Source organism: Limulus polyphemus, unplaced genomic scaffold (assembly GCF_000517525.1).
Source record: "Limulus polyphemus unplaced genomic scaffold, Limulus_polyphemus-2.1.2 Scaffold978, whole genome shotgun sequence".
In the NCBI taxonomy this organism is placed as follows: Eukaryota; Metazoa; Arthropoda; class Merostomata; order Xiphosura; family Limulidae; genus Limulus; species Limulus polyphemus.
In genome coordinates, this window is record NW_013666588.1 from 176,707 (window position 1) to 186,072 (window position 9,366).

At 32.0% G+C, this 9,366-nt stretch overlaps 1 protein-coding gene across 12 annotated transcripts in view; it reads right to left on the reverse strand.

Moving 5' to 3' along the window:
• LOC106461524 (zinc finger protein 501-like) overlaps nucleotides 1-9,366 on the reverse strand; it is a 25,503-nt gene that overhangs the window by 7,243 nt on the left and 8,894 nt on the right. For 3 of the 12 annotated variants that reach the window (XM_022388508.1, XM_022388509.1, XM_022388512.1), the window contains one exon: nucleotides 2,727-2,892. The exons of 3 other annotated variants lie outside the window; for them this stretch is intronic. The gene's annotated coding sequence lies outside the window, so the exon portion shown is untranslated. 6 more of the 12 variants (XM_022388511.1, XM_013921353.2, XM_022388514.1 and 3 more) reach the window with 6 other exon arrangements.

The window sequence follows — 9,366 nt, forward strand, 5'->3', positions numbered from 1 at the left end:
ATATATATATATATATATATAGCTAGCTTAAATGTATATACAGCTACAAAAAAAAGTTTCATTGTAGTATTCTAGTTGGTTAACATTTGGACAGGTTGACCTGCTAGACCATCAGTAGTTACAACTGAGTGTGGTATTGTAATACAGCATCAGTTGGCCTTATGTCTGAATATCAGACTGTAAGACAGTGTCAGTCGGTTGCAGTGAGCTACATTGGACTGTAATACAGCTTCCAACAGTCAAAGTCTGCATTGGTCAGCCTTTAGTGTGACCAGTCATAATTAATATATTCACTCTTTAACAAGTACAAATATGTAATTTGTATAAACACGCTAAATACCAGTGGAGTCAGCATGCATTAGAATTCAGTTCTGCTCTTATGGCACTTGCATGATATTCTCCTCTTGTAGATATTTTGCTTGATTGTAAAATATATCTCATATATATTTTCTGGTTGGCTTTCACAAAATGGATAAAAATAGTGCTGGTTCAAAGCCCATGCATAGAAAGATAAACAAGTATTTTCCAACTGAAGAAAGTGACACTGATAACGAAATATAGAATTCCTTCAATATAACTGAATATATAGCTTAAGTGTACATACACTGCCAAAAAGTTTCATGGTTGTATTTCAATTTTCACTTCTTTTCATGCAGTAATTTATGTGAGATCAAATTGCTAACTTATAGTGAAAAGTGTAACAAGTTGTTTAAAATGTTGCAAACTGTTTACATAATCCATCTATGCAAGCATACGTAGTAAGGTGTTAAAGAACAATATTAAAAGGGATAAAGAGAATTAAATTATTTCTTATTACGTATTGGAAGTTTAAAGTATTCAAGTATAAATATGTACTTTATTTACTGCAAATTAATAATAAAGTAAAATATGGTTACCAATCCTGACTGTTCTATTATATGCTACATCAATTTACCAGCAGTTTGTCAAAGTATAGAATATTGTGACCCTAAAGGAGAAAAGATATGCATACTATGGTGAAATTGTGTAACTGTTTTAATGGGCATTACAGTCTGCTAAAAACAAAGGCCTGAGGTGGCAAAATATAAATTCATTGTACTAGTTAATACATTCACCACACATGTACTACCTACACATATGCACATCACCTAAAACGCTGAAGCACATACATTTAGTTGGAGTCAGCGTGCATTAGAGGTCAGTTCTGCTCTGATGGCACTTGATGATACGTCTCCTATTGTAGATATTTTGCTTGATTTTAAAGTATATTTTACATATATTTTCTGGTTGGCTTTCACAAAATGGATAAAAATAGTGATGATTCAAAGATGCCTAGAAGAAGAATTCAAAGTCTCACAGAAACTCTGATGGTGACAAATATATTACTGTTTATTAGACAATTTGGAGAATTTGTCTTTCTCAGAAAGTAAGAACAAGTATTTTTCAACTGAAGAAAGTGACATTGATAACAAAGAATAAAATTCCTTCAATATAACTGAATGAATCATCACTTGAAAATGAATACAGCAAGCCTAGTGCAAGGCCTAGTGATGCTGGTACAGCAATATAGTGGAACTCCAAGGTTAAAAGTTGACACTCCATTCAGTTTTTTCTCTTTGTTTACTAATGAGGAGTTTTACAACCTTTTAGTTATTAAAACAATGCATATTCTGAAGAGTTATGTTTTCATGGAGCATATGAAAATTCATACATTACACAACAGAACAATATTATTCTTGATGAGCTGAAAGCCTTTTTAGGGTTATTGCTTCATATGGGACATATTCAAACGAGATATTCCCATGACTATGATTTATCCTTACCAAAAACCATAACAAGATATAAAACATAGGTGATGCACAAGTACATCACGTAGCACTCTAAAAATTTTAGCTGCATTGCCAATGATACTAATGTGCATCATCATACATATTTTAGTTAAATATGCATATATGCCCATAAATACTCTATATGATATTACTTTGCATTATTAAAGTGCTTCTACTAAAACAAAACAAAAGCATCTGACATGAATATTGATCTCTGAAGTGTAAATGAATGTGTTACGCATATCTATGCTAGAAACTGAAAATATATTTTCTTTTTCAAACTACTAGTGCTCCTGAAATCACTGAAAGTGATGTGGAATCTTCAACAGATGTTTGTAATGTCTACCCAGCTTTTCTGATGTTGATGGTGAAAACAGACTTAGAAGCAGTCTAACTATTCCAGAGCTGATCCTTTACATATTAGGAAACAAAGGCTTGTCTGATGTTCCTATTCCTAAATGGACTAGTATAACTAGAGCTGAGGCACTGTGTATTGTCATGAATTATGCAATAATACACATATTTACTATCTTGACAGATCTTTTTAAACTAATAACAGAAACTAATGGCTGTCCTCTTCATATTAGAAAAATCAACAAAAAAAAAACGGGTTTTACAAAATTTCTTCTCACTCTACCTTAGTAACCCATATTTGTTGTGTAATTTTTACCAGTTCTACATATCCAGATTTGAGCAGGACAAATTAGAAGCTATCCTATACACCTGCAAACAAAATCTTTCACAGTAAAGGAAGTGCAGAATAGTAACTTTTTTAAAAATCATGATTCTTATTGCTCTACAAATACAGTCCCTTCTTCAGGACTCTGAAATATCTGAATTATTGTCATATAAGCACACTATTTAGAATGGTAGATTTATGATGTATATCATGCTCAAATGTATAAAAACTTTGCAAACCTAGAAATATTCTTACTATACTGTGATGTGAAAGGCTAATCCTTTCTCTACCCAATCACATCCAAACTCGTCTTAGCTGTTTTCAAAGCTGTATTTCATTAATAAATGATCAAACCACTTCATGTGACTTCGTACAAAGGTGTCAACCAAGGCTTGTTTGTACAAACTGCAAAAAGACATGGAAAATGCATGAAAACCAAGAAATGGATCAAGGGATGATAAGTTCTTATAAAAAGTAATGTTATTCTTTGGGATGGGCAGAAAAAGTCCAAAAAAAAAACTGACAAGTGAGTTGTTTACAAGCAAAACTTCTCGGAACTGTGCAGAAATGAAAACTTATGTTCTTTTCATCTTTCTCATTAATTACATTAAATAAATGTTAGAAATATTTGTACTCAAAATGTATGTAAAAGTTAGAATTAACATATAGAATTGACATTAATCTATAATTCTAATGTTGTACATGAAAATGTACATCATAAATGCAAAATAACACACAACCTGTAACAAGCTGAAGATATATTTAAATATTTTCCTGCCTTTCTCCATACAAAAGAACTTATTTCCAGAAGACTAAAACTACTGAATTTTTGTTGATGAAAATAAAAATATTACTTTGACATTTTCAAACTTCTTCTTCTATAAAATTGATAAACTTTATTATCCTACAAAAAATAATTATTGATTAGAAAATACAATTCCTTTAGGCATAGATCTACATCAGGTGTCAGTTAACTGAATATGTCTTCCATTGTTAGAAATAAAATTTTTCAAAACACATGTAGAAGTTTGACAAATAATAATGGTGTTCCTTGAAAAAAATTAAAGAAAAATGAGAGCTAGTGAGTTAGTGTACTTATTTTAAAGATTTTTCCAAAACAAATAAAAAATACTAACTGTAGAACCTTTTTGACTAATTAAATTTTTTCCATGTTTAAAAAGATGTTCAAAAGTACTCCCTCTAGTGAGTTCTGATATTTCTTTACTTAATTTTCTGTGGACATTAGTATTATTAGTCAAATAAAGCTAATTACCTTAATATAATATGTATTAAAAATATTTTTTAAGTGCCCTCAGAATAGCACTATGTTTCACATTGTGAGATTGATTATAAATAAGTGACTAGTGAGATTACTAGTACATATAGGTTAGCATAAGTTAGATAAACTTAATTCTTGGATTTGAGTTTACAATTTTACATGAATACAACTATATGAAACTAATCAATCCCATGGTGGTGAACAGAATGTACACAATTACATTTAGGTGATAAGCACATAGATACTTCAGGTACAGCTTCACTGTACAAAGGCTCACTAAACTTAAAAGCAAGTGTCACTTATACTTGTTGAAGGTAGAAGAGAATGAAATTACTATGGGTATAAGATCAGTAATTATTTGGTACACAGTATTCACTATTTTAGTGCACAGTGAGTAAAAAATTAATTACTTTGAATCAGCATGCCTCATTTTATACTCTTAATTACTGGTTTATTTGACATTGCACATTTCTTCTTGGACTGCTGACTAGACAGAAGCCAAATGGCTGCCTTTTTTTTTTTTGGTTGCTTGTAGATACAATGGTTTGAAAAACACTGTACTAATCATTTAATTGAACAGAAGAAATGAGAGGAAATCGAGTAAGAGCAAATATCAGAGAGATGCATGGATCATTGTCATCAGTCACAATCACCTGGAATTAGGTACCACACTGAGACAGTGCAATGAGTTACCACGACTAAGGGCAGTAGGCCCAAGCCTGATATGAGGGCAGGCACACTATCATTTTTTTTTGTAAAGTGCAGAATGGCCTGGAAGAGATATATATATATATATATATATATACAGAAACCACCAAAGTAGTCTTACAGAAAACCCCATCTCAACAGCAGACACTAAGAAGGGTTGAACTGGGCTTAACACTTTCTGTATTCCCCCCTCAATGTATATTTTGGATAAGTATTCTCTGTGATGCAATATGGCCACTTGGTGGGTTCTATCATCTCCATCATTTTTATATATAATGAATAATGTGGTTGTGAGACCTGAAAAAACTCTCCATCAGAGCCACTGTGAAGTGTGGAAAAAAAAAAGTGACTGGAGGGAGACAAAAGCCAAAGTAGATGAAACCTCTCTGTTGTGTACGTAATGGAATTCTAATTTGTTGGCATGCATCCACATCTTCACCTGCAAGATCTCATAGAGGAGACATCAATGGTTAGATGCAAGAGAAGCCATGAGATAACAATCATGGTGGAAGAAGAGATGAAAAATAAGGGTCATCACCCACAGAACAAAAAACTAGTTGGATGAGGTGTATAATCCAAACAGGAAAAATGGAAGGGGATAAGTTACTAGAGGAAAAGAAATCCCATGCCAAGAAAAGACACTGGAAAATATTCTGTACAGATGATATGGATCAGAATGACCATATAGGAAGGGAAATGAAGGGAAAAAACATCCAAACATTCTCCCAAGCCACTCAAATTTTGGGATGGTTCAAGAAGAAAATGAACCTGTCTCTGTTAAAAAAAATGGGGAGGATGTCAAGACAAAAGTGAGAAGCTCCCTCAAGGACAAAAAAAGTAGAAATATGTCCAAAATATATAAAAAGAAGTAGAATTGCATAAGACACAAAGCATCCTCAGCCAGAGCTGTATAGTCTGGGAGTGGATACCAAATTAGTGAAAGTGAAAAGGCAGTGATGATAGGATGCCCAAAGTGGGAGCAAATCCACTAAAAACACTATGGGATGAAGAAACCACTCAGTGGAAAGAGACCACGCTTTATGGAGGTAGTCGATCCACCAATAAGACCTGAGGCTATATACAATGAAAAACTTGATGGAGCTCCCTAGTCCCAAGAGAAAGAAACCAAAGTAAGCAGAAATGACTGCAGAAGAGCTCTATCAGCTCAAGATGCCAATATATATAAGAATCCCTACCCACCCTAAAAAAAATATATAATACAAAAAACATCATAAGCAAAAAAGATGCATGACAGAGGTCCTGAAGAGGAGATTGAGGGAGGTGAAAGCCAGAAGTAAAGCAATCTGACAAAATACATCTAGAAACAAAGAAATTAAGTTAACTGGGACAGAATGAAAGAAAACTTAAAGCAAGATGAAAAACAGTTACATGCAAACTGCTTCAGTAGAGTTTATAGTTGTGATGGAATGAATGAACAAAGAAGTTGTGAAGAAATAAAGATGATTAGATGGGGAGAAAGAAAATGGAAGGAAAAACAAGGCTCTTGCAACAAATAAGCCCGAGATTCGGCAAAATATTAATGGACAATGTGAAAACAAAAGACACATATCCGTGGAATCCAAGTAGTGAAGGGCAAAAATGGGAATACCTGATCCATGTTGGAAAGAGGAATATTATGCAAAAGCAGGCATAAAGAAACTGGCAAATGAGGTGAGATTTGGGGTTACAAGGGTACTTTCAAAATATTGGGCAAAATGTCCAAATTGTTCGTTATCAGAGTAGTGGCAGTGTTGTTATTTAATTGAATTTTATTTATGGTGTTGTTTGTGACATATTTAAATTTATGCCAGAATTTGGAAGGTTTGGGTTTTGATTTATCTATTGATAGGCAGAAGTTTACCTAGTTGTAATGTTGTTGTTGTAATACAAGTTTCTTAATAAGATTATATTCATGGCATTAATGGATGGTTTAAGCATAATGTCACACATTCGTATGAAGTCGTCTGCAGGTAATTATTAATTTATGAATTTCAATAATAAGTTTCCAGGATCGTAGGTCAAGAGTTGTTAAATTGCTTGGAGATGCTTCTTTGATGGCTTGGGTTATGGCACTGATTACATCAGAGGCATAATTATCGATTTCGGTTTGATTGTTCATGGCTGTGGTATGCCTTGTTTAATGGCTAGGCAGTTCAGGACTCCATGGCTTGTGAAATTGACATGTAAAAATGTTAGCATGCTCTGCACTGTGCACCTGGGAAACATTCTAAATAGTATTCATGAATGAAAGAGGAAATACATCTGTGGAAAGAAATATTACTGCCCTATGGACAATGTGTTAGAGTGCATTAGAAGTACTTTATGCGGAGTAGGATTTCCATGAATAAAACTTGGAGTATAAATAAATAATAAAACTTACAATAACTGGATTAGTATATTTGCCAGTTGTTTTATGTGTACAAATTTAACATTTGCATTATGTAAGCAGTTATTAAAAACACAAATTGAATGATGGATAAAAAAATGGCTGTAAAATCCATAGATCAGATCTATTATTTCCAGTAAGAGTATTGGTCTTTTGGTGACAAAAAGTTCTGATGCTTTTCAAGCATTTTTGGCCTTTCTAATACAATATATATATTTTTTAGTTTATGTTCTAAGAGACGTTTTACTTAAAAAAAAAAAAAAAACTCCAAAAGAATGGAATTTACATAAATTTTGTGCTAAGGTCCAATTCGAGTTATGTTAAATTCTTGCCTGACAAACAGGGCTAGATACCCAGCTATTTCATTTCAGAAAATTTTAAACTTTAACTGGCCAATTTTTATATGATTTGGGTGACTTTTATGCCTTGTTTTCTACAATGACTGAATATCTTTCAGAAACACTGGTCTGCTGTGGGTAAACTCTTATTCGTAAGTACAAAGTCCTTTTGTAAACAACAATATGGCAATATCTACAAAATATAAGTGATCCCAAGAAAGAAATTATTTCAATATCTATTTTGATTAGGAAAGGACACTAATTTAAGATTAACTCATCACCACCTAAGCCATTTTAGAGCTATTTGCATGTTTCCATATGTTGCTAATTTGAGGATTTTGCTTATTATAAATTCAAATTCATGAACAACTAATAAACAGCTGTTTCAGGATATGAAAGAACTGATTGCTATAAAGTTAGTGGTGATGTAAGTTGTAAGATTTTTCCATCTCACCAAAAGTGTTTGACATTTTATTGACAAATATGTGTCAGCTAGATGGTAGTAGGTTCTATGGGATCAAGAATAGATTACACCGAATGTGATGCAAAGATTTTCTTTCATTATTTATTTTGATTATGAAAGGACACTACTTTAAAGTGGAACAAAAAAACAGATTACACTGGCAGTAATGCACAGATTTTCTTTCATTATTTATTTTGATTATTAAAGGACACTACTTTAACTCTCTCAATACAGGCTCGATCAATTTGACAGACCATGTGACTTCCTTGAACTCGTTTAAAATCTTTATAGATTTAATACTTCTAACTTTCAATATAGTGTATATATCTTCACAAAATTTGGCAGTCTTTCAGCTAACATTACAAGTCTTTCACATACAAAAAATCATATTTTTTTCAAGTATTTTCAATAATTTAAAATAAAGATTTATCCATGAATATATTAGGTACATGTTTTGAAGTCTGTGTACAAATAACTTTTCATGTAAATATAAACCACTGTTTTTATTCATCTCAAATTTCCTTTGTGTAATCCCTAAAACCTCCTTAATATATTTCAAACATTTTTTTTCAATAAAACTTTATATTTTATAGATTATCTTCTCTACCCTGTCTCTATATGGGATTGGTCAATTTGACTGACCTCATAACCACCAAAACAAAAAATCGAAATAAATCTAAATTATCCTTTTTTTTCTCTCTACAATGACTTCAAATTGTCACATGAAACTACATTCATTTATCCTAAGTAGCTTTAAGCTCGTAACAGTATATATCTATTTATAATTAAATTTTATTGCTTTATTGCCTTTGAACCATGTCTAACTACTGTTTGTGCCATTATAAGTTGTAAATCGCTCACTTGCAGCTCATGTTATGCTATCGAAATAAATTACCCATGAGCTGCTTGCGTGAGTGCCTTGTGAAACATTTTTATTATATTATTATTATTTATTTTACCAATTTAATCTTAACTATCCTAAAAAGATCCCTATTTTTACATTTTAATTACTTTTATAATACGATAAAGAGTAAACATGAAAAACAAGAAATAAAGGTCTTTTTTAATGTCCACTGTTGATGACAGTTAACCCTACTTTTTATATACTAATGGTAATAATGCACTAAATAATTTTTATTTAACTAAATAATGCACCAAACATGCAAAAAGTAGATACTTTTCTATAACTCTCAAAATCTTTCTGACTTTCTAACTCTGTGACAAAGCTATTATAAATTCCTCCAAGCTAGTTGTTAACTTTCCCATGGGAACAAAGCTCGTACTCCGAGTGAAATTGATGCTTATCTGTTCAGAACAAAATGTTATATAATGCATCATTTGATAGATGAAAACTTTGACTTTCTATTGGTTATAGGTAATATATAATCAACCGTAAGAGAGAACTATTAGCAAATCCTGAAAAAGAGGATGTGACAGGAGGGGGTCTGATTTTCTATTTGATAGCTCTGTTGAAGGCTATACAAATTATGGTTTGCCTGAGCAATGACAACTTTATAGTGAGTAATTTATGTATAATCTCATACATTTTGGAGGAGTGTTGGATAAAATATAGAGAAGATACCTAGAGAAAATGTGTCACGTGTGTCACAATGGGGGAAATTCAAGATTTTTTAAAATATTGCCTTATAGAATTATGAACTTAAAACTTGTATACTATTTAAATATGGATTATTAGCTAAGATTT